Here is a 16,564-nt window from a genome sequence, read left to right as displayed (position 1 = left end):
CGTTGCTCTAATTCAACAACGAATGCCCATGGAATGAAATGTGTTCATATTGGTTTAATTGATCCTAATGCTTCACTTCAGATAAATAGTTGAAAGCAGATAATGTTAAATATTTTGTAATCACAGTTCACAAGAAAGCATCTGTAAAGTGCACTTGATTCAGAGAGTTTGGGTATAATTAATCTAGCAAGTCATTGGGAGTTTTGGGTAAGGAGTAAGGACTAAGTATAAGCAGAGCAAGGAATTCAGTATCAGGCCACCAGTGCCCATTACTTAGGCTGCTGGCAGAAAGGAAGGGTCTGTTGAGTCATACAATGCATACACATTGGATTAATTATATTAATCATTCACTGAATCAAGTGCACTTTTGTCATAACATTTTTTTCCAGATCTGGACCTTAGCATCCAAAATATGGGTGTTAGCATGAAAACCTCCAAGCTTAGTTACCAGCTTGGACCTGGTAATTGCTGCCACCAGCTAGGAATTATACAGTGCCTAGCTCACTGTGGTCTCCCCAAAACCTTCCCTGGGGGACCCCCAGACTCAGATTCCTTGAGTCTACAACAAAGGGAAATAACCCCCTCCCCTTGTTTCCTTGTTACTTCCTCCCAGGCTCCCCTCCCTGGACGACCCTAGGAGATTCCCTGCTTCCAGTCCTGGAAACACAAGTACCAAGAGATCTAATCTCTCCCCCTCACCCAAGCATTAGATATATCTCTTTTCAAACAGCTCTCTGGAGTAATTCATTAGGGTCATTTCCACCAGCGAACATCTCTTTTCATTTTCTGGGCAGCTGATGCTGAACTGGAGCATCATGTTTGCCAAAGATGATATAAAGGAAAATAAGAAATTAATCCGGCTGCTCTTCTAGTTACAAGGAGTCACAATGCAGTCAGTGACACTGCCTGTGTGCATAAGGAACTCAAGTTTGGCCCTAAATTAATAAACTGTCAGTATGGTTTTCTGTGTAGTGTATGGTGCTACTTATTATTAATAACAGATGTGAAAGTCAGAGCCGTGCTGTATGTAACTAGTGGCTAGGGTCCATCTAATAGCTAAGTGGGAAATGTTATAGCCCTTCTGAGAGGGGTGTGAGAAAGCAGAACAGACCGAAGTAGCAGACTGGATAAGCAGCATTTTCTAATCTATTAGAGCTAATGTACTTCCTGCCAAGTGGGTAGCCTTAGGAGCACAACTCCTAAATCCTTGCATTTGGGACCCTGCAAGGATTAATAATATCCAGCCAGACATGTGCTAGCCAGTATTCCCAGAGATTAGCTTTGGGCAAACATGTTATGTTTTTCCAACACTTTTGCAGAATCACCTCTGCTGAATATAAGCCAGTTCCAAACACAGCACTGTAAAGAGTATTTTGTAGATGCTTCAAAGCAGATATTTATATCCACTGCCTGCATGTAATGCCAGGCACCGCAACACCATGGCTGGTTGAAATTTCACAACCTTTGTTATTCTAGAGGTCAGACTGGATGGTCTAATGGCCTGTTCTGGCTTTAAAAATCTGTGAAACCTACGGTGCACCAAGCCACCATTCCATGTCCCCATGGCAGGGAGTTCCACTTCAGGGGGCAGAGTCTCTACTCCATTCAGTTCCCTTTGCATCACTCGGGCACAAAAGGAGTGTGGGTTGGCCACAAATCATTTGCTCGGGGTTCCTTGTTGAGTCCCCAGTAGACACAAAGTAGCAGAGTTGGCTCCTTCTCAAACTTCCTGGCATGAGAGGTTGTCAGATGGAGAGGATTTGTGACCAGAGCACAATATACTCTGACTACCCCTAGCTGGTGGATAACCTCTCAGGGACCATTGCCAAATGGTGCACAACAGAGAAGCCCTTAAGGCTACTGTAACCTATGCCTGGGGGACAGGTGATTAGCTTCTTGATATTCCCCAATCTGCAGTGCCTAGAATTTGACATGAGGATCCATATATCCAGCTATCTCTACTCTGAACTTTGCCACGAGCAGTTACAATTGACTCCATTCTAAGCTTGGATCATGTGCTAATGTATGCAGCCTTTTTAGGTTGTATTATTGAGGGTATATCACCTCCCAGGGCCACATCACTGCAGCCTGAGACTGAAAGATGCCATTGTCAGGACAGCAGTGTAACAACTATTTCAAACCAAATCAGCTGCTATAGAAACAGGCTGTCGGAAAACAAAAACAAATTGCAAACAATGACCACTGAACATGAAAATACCTAAATCATCTGTTTGTTCAGATCTTATGGGCTGGGAGACAGGGAAATATTTCTGAGCTCAATGATAGACCATTGAAACTATGTGTGATAAGAACAGACTCAAGGTACCTATGAAATGGAATGGGGAGGGTTGTTTTTTGATTAGGGGGAGGGGATTTTTTTGGTTGGTTGATTTTTGCTACCAGGTTGACCTCTATTATTTTTATCTTGGTAGCTTTTGAATTTCATGTTTTGAACATTTCTTCTGTGTTTCTCGGTGTATGGGAGCAGGGGAACCATAGCATCCAGCCGTAAGGTATTAATTAGCACTGTTATTGTTCTGAACTGAGACAGGCATCCTCCTTAAACTATTTGTACAGATTTAAAATATATGCTCAGGAGTCTCAGTTGAAGAACTTTGCACTTTTATGAAGCAAACCTTTACCTAGCCAAACATAAAAGAAGACATTGATACTCTGTGGACAAGACAGACGTGTGTATCATAACAAAAATACTTACAAGCTGTTGTTAGGGCAATTATTGCAGTCTCTTTATCTGAATCTCTGCTGTGCTTTTATTGTCAAATACATAAATAAAATAGATTTTTGCTAGAGATCTGTTCAACGTTTAATATATATAAATGACTAATCCGTGAGAGAGACCAGGCTATAACCTATTGTCAGCTGGCAAAATGAGGACACTGGTATGTGCTTTAGCATTATTCTTGTCTAGAAGGTGAAGGATGGTCCTGTGGCTAAAGTACTGGACTTGGTGTCAGCAGATCTGGATGCAGTTTGCTACAGATTTCCTATGTGATCTTGGGCAAATCATTTAATTTCTCTGTGTCTCTGTTCCCCACCTGTAAAATGGAGATAATTTATTTTCACAACACTTTGAAGTATTCATTAATACTTAACACATGCTGTAGTAATGGGGAAAATAAAACTACACAGATAGAAGTTTAGTTCTTGTAACGAAGAACCAGAGGTGTGATCCCATGCCCACTGAAAGCAATGGGAGCCATTCAGGCACTGGTTTAGGTCCTGGATGCCAACATTAGAAACCATGGTCTGTTCTATCTATGGAGATAGAAACTAATACATTAAATCTGATACATTCCTCACAGCTGATTAACTGTCATTGTTCTTGTTAAAGATTCATGTAAATAATTAAACAAATACCATAATCTCAATCCAAAGAGATGGTGGTAGAGATGAAGCTGCACTGCAGTTAAAGTATCTGTGAAATAAAGCATTAAATGAAACCTCAGCATGCCTAATTAATAAGGACAAAATGTATTTGAATCTACCAGTGTGTTTTTGGATTGGGTGCTGTAACTATTGTTGGTGTCACTGGTAGAGTAGCTGTTCATATACAACTAAAATGTTTGTTCATTTAAAAACCTTGATTCATCTGAACCCCTCTGTTGATCTCTTTAAACAAATCTCCTATAGTGAGAATATTTTATAGTGCAGTACAGAGGGAAGCAATGAAGAGTACCCAAACAAAATTGGAAGCCATTCTTAAGAGACCTTCTCCTAGGTTAAAGAAACCACTTCTTCCAGTTCAGTACGTCCTTCTGATCCAGCTCAGTTTGCCTCTGATGAGAACTGCAGCTTCACACCTGTCACAGAAAATCAGAACTAAAACCAAAAATAAAGATTTTTTTAAGCTGCCAGTGATGTATAAGGGACAGTGAAGATTGCATGTGTATGCAATGTAACCACATACAGGTATGCACGCAGGATCAGGGCACTATTTTCCAAACCCTCAGTGCCCACCAAGTCAAACTGAAAGTGAATGTACACCTAGTCATGTACGCACTGAGTTATATATAGGCCCCAATAGCCAGGAGTACAGCAGAGAGGATATTTGCACAAAGATAGAAAAGTAGCAGACAGCTTGGTTCTCAACTCAAGAGTGGCAACAGTTTAAGACACATGAACACTAGCACTGGGTTAATTAGTTAATGACAACAATGAGGCATGAAGGCATCTTGGGAAATGGCTGAATGGCTGATTCCAGTAGTGTCTCCAGTTATTGTCTCGAAGGCATTTGTGGCTAGAAATCTCAGGCAATAATGAGCTTGTGCATTGCTGGAACTGCATGACTCTGCTTTGTTCGACATTCCAAGTCAGTCAGTCAGTCAATCCAATTTATTTATACTGTGTTTATCATTACAATATCCACCCCTCATAGGTTCACTTTCCAAACCTATCTCTCTGAATCACTTTCTCTCCTATCCGCTATAGGCACCTGATTCATACCTAGCAAACTTGTGGTGTTTGTCCAGGCTTCTCTTCTGTTTCACGTCTCTCGTTGCTTATGTTCCGTTGTGCAAATAAGTTGGCCATTTCTCTCTGCAAGTTGGGATACTGGCCTCCTGTTTCCTAAATTCATATGATGCTTCTCAGGGTAACTCCTAACAGTCCTTTGAAATGAGACTGCACACAATTGGTATCTGAACTCATTGCTATTTGCCCATGAATGTCACAGCTAGGAATTGGAGTGTAAGCTGGTCACTTGGCATGAGTGATGCTCCATGGAACATGCCAAACGAAGGCACTCTTTGCATGACATACAGTTGTTTTTTGTGTGCACATCCTTATGGAGATCTGGTCAATTTAAATGTTGGCACAGGGGGAAGCAGATCGGGCAGTTACAATTGACTCTCTCGGACTCTTTGGTTGACTTGAAATGGGCACCATGAGAATGCACAGCTTATCAGGTTTGCCCACTCCAGACCTGATGCTACAAAGCATTCAGGGATATGCTGAAGTCCATTTATAATCAGCCAAGTACTTAAAGGCACACTTAAATTCCACCGAAGCCAAAGTTCATGTCCCCTTTTGGGGTGGCTCGTACCACAGGGATCTCTACAGGGAATAGTCCTGACCTCAGAAGATCACTGGGGCTTCTGTTGTGGTCCTTTTATCCTCTCAATACTCTTGCACAGCTGCAATCTGGCCATACATCTTTTATTTAAAGTTATAGTTAAATAATTTGTTCACATGTTAAGTAATTTGGGATCCAAACACCCTTTCCTTTCTCCCACCAGATCCACTTTAAAAATCCATCATTTTCTGTGGCTCTTCTCATCCAAAATTTGGAAACCAGCAGTGTGGGTTTCTGAGAATGCTCCTGATGTTAATGTTGATTGATGTAGCCAAAATTCTGTGGCTTTTTGTTTGAAAAAGAATATAGCATTTATCCTTAATTGAGAGACTAGATTTGTGGAGCTTCAAGACAGATATCCAGAAATAATCACATATGAATTGTGGCCCACACTAGTGCTTGCTTATGAGTAAGATAGGCATTCTCAGAGGCTATGCTGATATTCACTCTGTGTATATTTTCTTGAAGGATATGCGTTACACTTACTATTTGTGAAACTAGGTTTGTGTGTTTATGCCTCTGCTTGCAATTTATACACCGTTGCATAACTATGGTACGTAACCTATCATTTAAATCAGCTTCTGTACCAGATGACTGGATGATAGATAACGTGACATCAATTTTTAAAAAAGGCTCCAGAGGTGAACCTGGTAATTACAGGCCAGTAAGCCTAACTTCAGTACCAGGCAAATTGGTTGAAACTATAGTAAAGGACAGAATTATCTGACACATAGATGAACATATTTTGTTGGGGAAGAGTCAAAATGGTTTTTGTAAGTGGAAATCATGCCTCACCAATCTATTAGAATTCTTTGAGGGAACAACAAATGTGGACAAGGTTGATCCAGTGGATATAATGTACTTGGACTTTCAGAAGCCTTTGACAAGGTCCCTCTCTGAAGGCTTATTAGCATAGTAGGTAGTCATGCGTAAGAGAGAAGGTCCTCTCATGGGTCAGTAGAAGACAAGGTAGAAATAAAAGGTCAGTTTTCAGAATGGAGAGAGGTAAATCGTCATGTCCTCCAGGGATCTATACTGGAACTAATGCTGCTCAACATATTAATAAATGATCTGGAAAAAGGGGTAAACAGTGAAGTGGCAAAATTTGCAGATGATACAAAATTACTCAAGATAGTTAAGTCAAAAGCAGACTGTGAAGGGTTACAAAAGGGACCTCACAGAACTGGGTGACTGGGCAGCAAATTAGCAGATGAAATTCAAGGTTGATAGATGTAAAGTAGAGCACATTGAAAATGTAATCCCAATTTTACATACAAAATGATGGGATCTAAATTAGCTGTTATCACTCAAGAAAGAGAACTTGGAGTCACTGTGGATTCTTCTCTCAAAACATCCACTCAATATGCTTTAGCAGTTAAAAAAATAAAATAAAATAAAAGCTAACTGAATGTTAGGGACCATTAGGAAAGGGATAGGTAATAAGACAGAAAATATCATAATGCCTCTATATAAATCCATGGTTTGTCCACAACTTGAATACTGTGTGTAGTTCTGGTCACCCCATCTCAAAAAGATGCATTAGAATTGGAAAAGGTACAGAGAAGGGCAACATAAATGATTAAGGGTAAGGAACAGCTTTTGTATGAGGAGAGATTAAAAAGATGGGGTTATGAAAGAATATGGAGGCATAGGTCAGCTTCCATTGTAGAATGTGGGGCTTTAGACTACAGGGGGCTGATTGAGCAGTGGCAGGCTGCAATTTCAAGCAGGCTGTGATTTGTGATCTGTGTTATGTAATGCAGGAATAAAAATAATATAATTGTTAAATATAAGCTGGTCTTGCTCTGATGGAAGGAACACCACAGACTGTGTGAGACTGACGTTTGACTGATGCCAGTATGACATCTGCGTAAACTCTCTGGAAAGGATAACGGGGCAAGGGAATTGGAGAACAGAGATTTCAATGGCACTTTGATGTGGGATTCAAATGGGGGACAGCAGCTTTAGTTGCATCTGGGACTCTGTAAGAATCCTGCCTGTGAAGGCTGCCTGAGGAATGATCTGAATTAGTAACATGTCCCAGGGCCCTCTCGTGGCTACAATCCCACCTTAGCCAGTGCCACCCACTTCTGGAGCACCAGTAGCTGGCTTCAGGCCCTCAGGCACAAGGGAAGGTTGCAGGCAGCTTTTCCTGCTGCAGTCCCATCCATGAAAGACCCAGCAGCCAACACAATCCAAAGGGTGAATCAGGACCTGGATATCTGATAGAGGGAAAGTGGAAGGAGAGACTTACCAAAGAATCAGTTACTTTTGACTGGCCACACAGTAATGATACAAATTACCAGCTGTTTTTACATTGTTCATAGCTGTGCCAGGCACTTTTTACAGAGCAAATAGAAAGGCATGGGCCCCACCCCAAGATCACATGACTGGATTAATTATTAAGGACCCGCTTTTGATGTCCTTGCTTCCCTTGTGTAGCACCTTATTCTGCAATTAATCCTATTGAAATCAACATGCATTACTCAATCTGGACCTAATTAATTAATGAATAACTACCTAGTGTCTTTCATCCAAGAGTGTTTGAACACTTTTCCAAACAGCAACTAAGAGCTTCTGCACCCCATCCAAAGCCTGAATGAATAAATCACACAGGTTCTGAACCCAGATCTGCAAACCTTCTTGACTTCCGTGAGCTTATATGCAAGTCAGAAGGCCACAGATCATTTCAGGTGAATAAAGCTCTGTGATTTAATATCACCCAGGAATCTTCAGTCAAGGGTTTAATACCTAAAAGCATCAGTCTTAAGAACCTGAGCCATTTAAATCTGTCATGCTAAATGGCATTTATTGATTGTGAGACCATATAGACGGAGTCATACCAAAGAGCAGTACGGGGTTTATATATAAACTATTTAAACCCGGAGGCATCATCTGGAGTGTCCCTATCAAAAACTGCTGTATATTTATGCTAATGAAGAGAAGATTAGGGAGATGATAATGTTTCATTTTCCTTTTTTATTTTAATTTTTTTCAGATCGTTTCAGGTGAACAAAGCTCTGTGATTTAATATCACCCAGGAATCTTCAGTCAAGGGTTTTGTGATGAAAATCCCAACCTATGGCAAATTGGCTAAAATCTACACTGAAAAATTGTGGCCCATTATTGCCAAAGACTTCATCTGGAATTCCTTGTCTTGAGACGATTCCCTTTATGCCGGCTATCACTGACTTACTATTAGTACTGTGCAGTGTGCACATTTCTGGATACAGATAATAGTATTCTGTGATTATTAAATAATGCTTTGATTGTCAGGTAAATAAGTCACTGCCGACCTTTTCATAAGGCTTTTGTGGAACTGGATGAGGTCTCACTGGCTCTGCTTGTTGGCATGGCTTGTATTTCAAGGAAAAGCAGTTTCCTAGCACATTAGCAATGTCATGATTGATCCATGGCCAATACTGCACCTCTCATGCTCGTTGTTAGCACTTCTCAATTCCTAAATGACTCTCGTGGATCTTCTGTAGCATTTCTTTTCAGAGGCTCATTGGAGTTACAACCTTTCTGCCCTTGAAAAGCACCCCATCTATCACAGTAAGTTCATGTCCGCAGCTCCAATAGTCTCTTCTACATGGACAGGCCACTCTTTAAGGATTCCCAATGATTCATCTTTCTCCATTTTCTCTCTTCTTTCTCGCAGTTTCCTGTTAACTATGGGAATTGACTTTGCAATCAAATCTACCTAGGCTTGCATCTCTCACTCTAAAGTTTTCCCTAGTTTCATGGAAGCCACTATTCTGGAAAGTGCATTGCAGTTAACATGAGTTTACTGGGCATATAAGTCACAACAAAATCATACCTTTGCAGCTTTATCATCATTCTTTGAATCCTTAAGATACAATCATTTAGCAGTTTACTAAATAACAAAATCAGGAGCTTGTGGTCCATTTCACCTTCCACTCTCTGTCCATAAATATGTTGATTGAATCTCTCACAGGCAACCAATATTCCTAAAAACTCCTTTTGATCTGTGCATATCTGGTTTCTGCCCCAATCAGTGATTTGCATACATATGCCACTGGTTCCTCATGCTTCTGTAAAGTCGTTGCACTTAACCTCATTCTGCTGATGGGGAACTGGGGCATTGACTGATTGTGACCTTGCTGAAGGTGAAGCAGAAAATGTGGTTCAGGGATGGGAATAGCACTCCAGTCTGGTGCCTTAATATCATGACCATCCTTCCCCTTCCAAGCTGGCTGAGAATCTGGCCCCTGTGGTAATTTGGCACCTTTCACTGTGTGTGTGTGACTTTTCGTCTTAAATTAGGAAGTTCTGTCCTATCATGCTCCCTTCAACTGAAGATTATTCAGTGGAAATAAAAACACAAATTATATTGGAAAAACTGTATTCTTATGGCAAGAAAAGAGCTCTTCAGATGCTTTATCACAGTAAATTCTGTGTGAGATCATGCAGAAAAATTGCTGTCACTTGTAGCTCACAATGTAAAATTAATATGTCAATAAATACATTCCATTGCCATTTCCAAATAGCTGTGAGACACCTTCCAAGTATTGTTCCACACACTTTTACGTATCTTAGTGATAAAAGGGTGGGGGAGGGGAACAACACATGAGACACTATTGAGTGAATCCTGAGGAAAAAAACATCGTAATGCAGAATCTTAGTGCTACAGTTGATTTCTATATAAGCACAGCCACACTGAGTCAGAGCAGTGGTCCATCTAGCCCAGAATCCTGTCTCCAGAAGTGGCCAGTGTCAGGTGCTTCAGAGGGAGAAGACAGAACAGGGCAAATTGAGTGGTCCAGCACCTGTCATCCAGGCTGAGCTTCTAGCAAGCTGTAGTTATGAGACACCCAGAGCATGAGATTGCATCCCTGACCATGTTGGCTAATGGCCTATCCTCCATGAACTTATCCAAGTCTTTTTCAACCCTATATGATGGTCACATGTGGCATGCATTTGGGATGTTATTCTGACTTTTTCTTGCTGATATCACCATTAAGGCTTTGCATTAGAGTGCGAATTTGAGGCAGATCTATATTGCTTTTTGGCATCTGGTGGAGATGTGGAGTGTTGGTGTGCATTATTGACAGCATATAAAGGTGAAAAGGAATTAAGTCTTTCCCTTTTTAATTCCGTATTTCCATGTGTTTAAGGTATTGGCTGGATGAGGTGTATCCTGATGCAACCTTAACAGTCAGTAAACAAAGCTTTTGTTTGTGTTATATATATTTCTAGCACATTCTATTACAAAACACCTTTTGAGATCCTGACATTTCATTTTCTGTATATCTCTGAAGTAGTTGGTTCAATCTAGTCCAAAATGACATGTGATATCTATTGTGTTTATTATAGCTTTAACAACGCTGCTCTTGATCATTGTGCCAGTTTATCTGAAGAAGTTCAAATGAAAGGTGATGTGTTGAATGAGAACCCCTTTTCTGCCCAGGCACTGGAAATCCAGAATCCTCGTGTCAAGGGGTTAACGATGACTTAAATTCCTTAAAGATGAATTAGTAGACTTTTGACTTGCCAAAATATGATTTCAAAATTCTTTGCTTCTCCCTTAATTATGGATGGCAACACTAACACCAGTACTAGGTAGGGCAGGGGTGGGCAAACTTTTTGGCATGAGGACCACATCTGGGTATGGAAATTGTACGTCAGGCCATGAACAGGGCCAGTGCAACCATTTAGGCGACTTATGCGGTTGCCCAGGGCACTAGGATTTGGGGGGCGGCATTTTCTTTGGCAGCAACCACGGCGGCTGGATCTTAGGCCGCCCCAGTTACCGCCGGCATTTAGGTGGAGGGAGCTGGGGCAGGGAAGCGCGGGGAGGGCCGCCTACAGCAAGTAAGGGGGGGGCGGCATGCAGGGGAATTCCCTGTCCCAGCTCACCCCTGCTCCGCCTCCTCCCTGAGCACGCCGTGGCTGCTACACTTCTCCCACCTCCCAAGCTTGTGGCGCCTAAGCTGATTGGCACCACAAGCCTGGGAGGCAGGAGAAGTGAAGCAGCGACGGCATGCTCGGGGTGGAGGCGGAGCAGGGGTGAGCCGGGGGGGGGCGCCTCAGGGCGGAGGGTGAGGGGTGGGGAGCTGCCGCAAGGGGGCGCCTCAAAGCGGGGGCTCGGGGATGGGGGAGGGTGCAAGGTGGAAGTTTTGCCTAGGATGCGAAACATCCTTGCACCCACCCTGACCATTAATGCTCACAAAATTGGGGGCTGAGGTGTGGGAGGGGGTGAGGGCTTGGGGTGGGGCCAGAAATGAGGAGTTTAATGTGCAGGAGGGGGCTCAGGGCTGGGGCAGGGGGTTGGGGTTCAGGTGGGGGGTGAGTGCTCAAGCTGGGAGTGTGGGCTTTGGGGTGCAGGAGAGTGAGACCGAGGGGTTTGGAGGGCAGGAGGGAAATCAGGGCTGGGGCAGGGGGTTGGGGCACTGGAGAGGGTTGAGGAGCAGGTTCCAGGCAGTGCTTACCTCAGGCAGCTCCTGGAAGCAGCAGCCTGTCCCCCCTTTCACTCCTACACGGAAACACAGCCAGGTGGCTCTACACACTGCCAATCTGCAGGTACCACCTCTACAGCTCCCACTGGCTGTGGTTACTGGCCAATGTGAGCTGGAGGGGCGGCGCTTAGGTTGGCAGCAGCATGCGGAGGCCCAGGCTGCTCCTACACATAGGAGCTGGAGAGGAGACATGCTGCTGCTTCCAGGAGCCGCGCAGAGCCACAGCACACATGGAGTGGGACAAGCCCCGGACCCTGCTCCCCGGCAGGAGCTTGAGGGCCAGATTAACACATCCGAAGGGCTGCATGTGCCCCCCGGGCCATAGTTTGCCCACCCCTGAGGTAGGAGGATTCATGCTGAGCAACTCATTCCGAGGAAGATGAGGAGAAATAGGAGGGAACTCAGAAGAAACAGTGGGAGTCAGCAGGAATTTGCCAAAGTAAGGATTGAGGACCAGATATCCCTTTGGTGGAAAAAATCCATGGAAGGGCTAGTTCAGGCCAAATTGCAGAGTTTTGTCCTGGGAGTGATCCCCTCAGGGTATATGTGTGCATGCACACACGCAGGGAGCTGTCCCTCCAAGCCCATGAATGGTTCCATATTTGTGATGAAATTCTGCAGTTCTTGCGCATCTTTGGAGCACTTGGCATTTGCACAGAGGATAGGATACTCCATGCTAAGTGAATGGAGATCAGCTCGAGCCACACTACTACAGGATCACCAACATTGGCCAGCATCATTCAGCCTTTGCCTAAAGGATGTGAAGAGGTTTCCCTCAAAAAGTCATGCTGATATGGTCAGCATTAATCCCCAGGCCCATTTCCCTGTATGTCTGGAAGGGAATGATGACGTAAAAACAAATGGCTAATCTCTTGTAGCCACACCCCCAGCACCAAACAGAGATATCATGAGGAGACACTTGGAGTGACAAGAGAGGCGGAAGTGATGTAACCTAGGCTCAGTGGCTTCTCCACCCCTCAATGGGCCATTTGCTCAGATTTTTCATGCTCTCTCTGTCTGTCTCGCACAAAAATGATTTAGCCTTGAAAACAAACTGTAAGTGATGGCCTAATATGTGTAATATGGTGGAATGCAAATTGAGGCAAAGCAGGTTGGGAGCTAACGGTAACTGTCTACAAGTTCCTGAAGAGGAATAAGCACAAAGGAAGAGCAGAAATTGTTTTGACAACTGATAACTAGGAGCAATGGTTAGAAATAAAACAACAACTACCTCAGTAAAAGACAATTCTGGTTAAATTTCCTAAGAGTCAGATGTGTTATATGGAATGATCTTCTCAGTGGATTGGTGGAAGCACCATCACTTGTGTTATTTGACACTAGACTAGACAAAGCCCTCAAAATGCTATGGGGAACAATTCTGCACTGCAAGGAGAGGAACAAGTTGATTGTACTGGCTTTTTTTATTTTTGATTTCTGTAGTTCTGTAAATTCATGACTTGGCGGGTAAGCAAAGGAGGGATGAATTTTAACTGGTTCACAGATACTTTGTGGTGTGTCAGTTGTACTTTCATAACTGTTTTAATGTAGTCATTTATTTTTTTTTCTTTCTGTTCATCTTGATAAAGGCAATTTTAGGGATGCATGAGTCTAATGAGACGGACGACTCGGCGATGTTCTGTAACACTGCAAAGGGTGCAATTTTTCTTCCATGTCTTAAATACATGTATTGTTTAGCAGCTATGCAGAAGGAAATGCTTTACTTATCACCAGCCCTCTGTGTAATTAAAAACTAAAAGTATCATAAAGAGATATCTGTGATTTAGAGTTAATGACTGTGTCTAGCAGAGGATACACTGTAGTTATCCTATACAATGTAGTTATCCTAATCCTGTTGTGTGTCTCTCCCAAGAAAATATGCTCATGGAAGAAAATTTGTTGTTGTTCTGTTGGCCTAAAGTGCCTGATTCAGCAAAGTATTTACGAATGTGCTTAACTTTAAGTACATAAGTAGCCCCATTATCTATTTGCTATTTGATGGGAGATTTTTTTTGTCATTACTATTTATTTGTATTACTCTAGTGCATGGGAGCTCTAGTCGCGGACTAAAACCTCATTGTGCCCCAAACCACTAAAGCAAATTACAGGCTTAAGTGTTTTACTGAATCCAGGCCTATTTGTAGAACATGGCCTGGAGAAAAAATAATTTGTTAGTATCAGGAGTAGGCAAAGGTATTGCGGGTGTCATATATAAAGGTGTGGTTATAATTCACCTCAATACAATTTTGTTGTAAGTGCCTCAGACAGGGCTGGCCTTACCATGAGGTGAACTGAGGCGGCCGCCTTAGGTGCCAGACTAGGGGAAGAGGCGCCACTAGGACCCAGAATGTAGAAAATTGTGTCTGCTGCTGGTGCATATGTATTCTCTCTGCTCTAGATGCACAGAGATGGTGGAGTGCTGTGCTGGAGGAAGGAGGGCACAAGAGACATAACAGGCAGGCAGGAGAAAAGGTGAGAGGGAATAACAGAAAGCAGCAGGAGCTGCAGGGAGAGAGAGGAGGAGGGGCCTCCTATGTATCTCTCTAGCACCCCCAGGAGCCCGGATTGATTAACACAGCTTCTCAGGGAGCTTCCTGTTTCCTGCTGCTTCCCTGAACCCACTTGAGGAGAACAGGCAGTCAACTGAAGTAGCAGGAGCCAGTTAGGCCCTTAAGATGCTGATATCTTCCCTCACTCAGGCCCTGCTACCAGCCTGCTTATTTGTCCCCTTCAACTGAGTGTGGAGAGCCACTATAGCTGGCACAGAACAGCAGTCATGAGTGAAAGAAGAAAACACCCCTCTGGGGCAGCATTCAGAAAAAGCAAGCAAGCAAAGGAAGCTTTTCTATCTACGCAGGAAGGAGCTCTCCTGAGATACATAGACACAAATGTTCATGGTGAGCCTTCTGGCCCCAGCGAGGATGTGAGTGGTGAGGAGATGCCTGATCTTCCAGTTAGTCAGAGTGCAGGTGACCTGGCAGCTACTGCAGCATCCATATCTCCATCTCAAATGGATGCAACCATGCACATTCCTGAAGAAAAGTGTAGATCAGAAAAGAGTGTGGTGGAGACACAGGAAACAGCTGCTGCTGAGTTTAGTTCCTTAAGTCTAGATGATCCAGGACTGTGGACCCACTTGAGCAGTAGCCTGAGGGACTTCCTTGTACTGCATGAGCCACAGCAAGTGAAAAACTTCATGTTCCCCAAAAGCAATGAAAATAGAGTTCCATCCAACACATTACTGGCGTGACATCCCCAAATTGGTACAGATTACAGAGGCCATGGCGTATGTACCCAAAAGCCCAGAATGCTGCATACTGTTTCTGCTGCAAACTCTTCCAGTCTAATGTTCCAGCCACATTGGGTTCTACAGGAACAAAAGACTGAAAAAATCTGGCTAGAAATTTGGCATGCCATGAGAAGGCAGCAAATCACCAGAGAGCATTCCATAGGTGGAAAGAGTTTGAAATGAGACTAAGGTTAAAGGCCACCATAGACGATCAGCATTAAGAGGAGATTGCATCAGAGTCTTTTTACTGGCAAAATGTTCTGAAAAAGCTCATTGCCATTGTGAGAATGCTTGCTACCCGAAACCTAGCACTGCATGGCACTTCAGATCAGCTGTATGTGCCAAACAATGGAAGCATCCTTAAAATTGTGGAGCGGATGGCTGTGTTTGATGCTGTACTCCAGGATCAGAAGACTCACCACCCAAGAAATGTACACACACCACTACCTTGGAAAAACAATTCAAAATGAGATCATACAATTACTGGCAACAAAAGTCAAACAGAAGATTGTGGCAGATCTGAAGTCAGCAAGATATTACTCTGTTATTCTGGACTGCACACCTGACATCAGCCATACGGAACAGATGACTTTAATGGTGCATTTTGTAACAACAACAGAACCTAGTGAAAATGTCCCTGCAATGGTAACTGTCAAAGAGCACTTTCTAGAATTTATTGACATTGATGATACTGCAGGAGCTGATATGACAAATGTGCTTCTTAAAAAGCTGGAAGATACAGGAATTGCGATAGCTGACATGAAAGGTCAGGGCTACGATAATGGTGCCAACATGAGAGGAAAGAACAGAGGAGTGCAGACTCGGATCCGAGAATTAAACCCTCAAGTTTTTTTTTGTCCCATGCAGTTCTCATTCATTGAACTTGGTGGTCAGTGATGCAGCATCAGCTTCTAGTGAGGCTGCTGAATTTTTTTCATGTAATTCAAAGCATCTACTCATCGATAGCAAACATCTGGGAACATCCTCTCTGACACTGAAACCACTGAGTGCCACATGATGGGGAAGTCGAGTAGAGGCAATAAAGCCTATCAAACACCAAACTGGGAAGATAAATGATGCCATAATTGTCGTTATGGAGGACAATGCTATGACCGGAACTGTTCGTGGGAGAACAGTGGCAGAGGGAAATGGAATCACCAGAAACATACATGACTTCAAATTTCTGTGTGGCTTAGTGTTGCGGCATGACATACTGTTTGAAATAAATGTTGTATAAACAAGAGACTCCAAGGTGTTGACCTTGATATATCTGGAGCAATGGAACAACTGGACAAAGCAAAGACATACCTACAGTCTTACTGGTCAGATGAGGGATTTCAAAATATTCTGAAGAGTGCACAGAAGTTGGCAGAGGAACTTGACACTGAAGCTATTTTCCCACCCATTCAAGAATACAAGAGTCACTGAAGAAGACGACATTTTGATTATGAGGCACGGGATAATCCCATAAGAGACCCCAAACAACAATTCAAAGTTGAATTATTTAAACAGGTGCTAGATTGTGCAATACAGTCAGTTGAAGAACGTTTTATGCAGCTCAAGGAACACAGAAGTATATTTGGGATGTTGTATGATATTCCAAAATTCCTCACTATACCTGAAGATGACCCACACCAGCAATGCAGGGCACTAGAGACAGTGTTGACACGTGAGGACATGTGCGATATTGATGCAAGTGATTTAGGT

The sequence above is a fragment of the Gopherus evgoodei genome, chromosome 4 (assembly GCF_007399415.2).
Source record: "Gopherus evgoodei ecotype Sinaloan lineage chromosome 4, rGopEvg1_v1.p, whole genome shotgun sequence".
Classification (NCBI taxonomy): Eukaryota; Metazoa; Chordata; order Testudines; family Testudinidae; genus Gopherus; species Gopherus evgoodei.
This window is presented reverse-complemented; position numbering follows the sequence as displayed.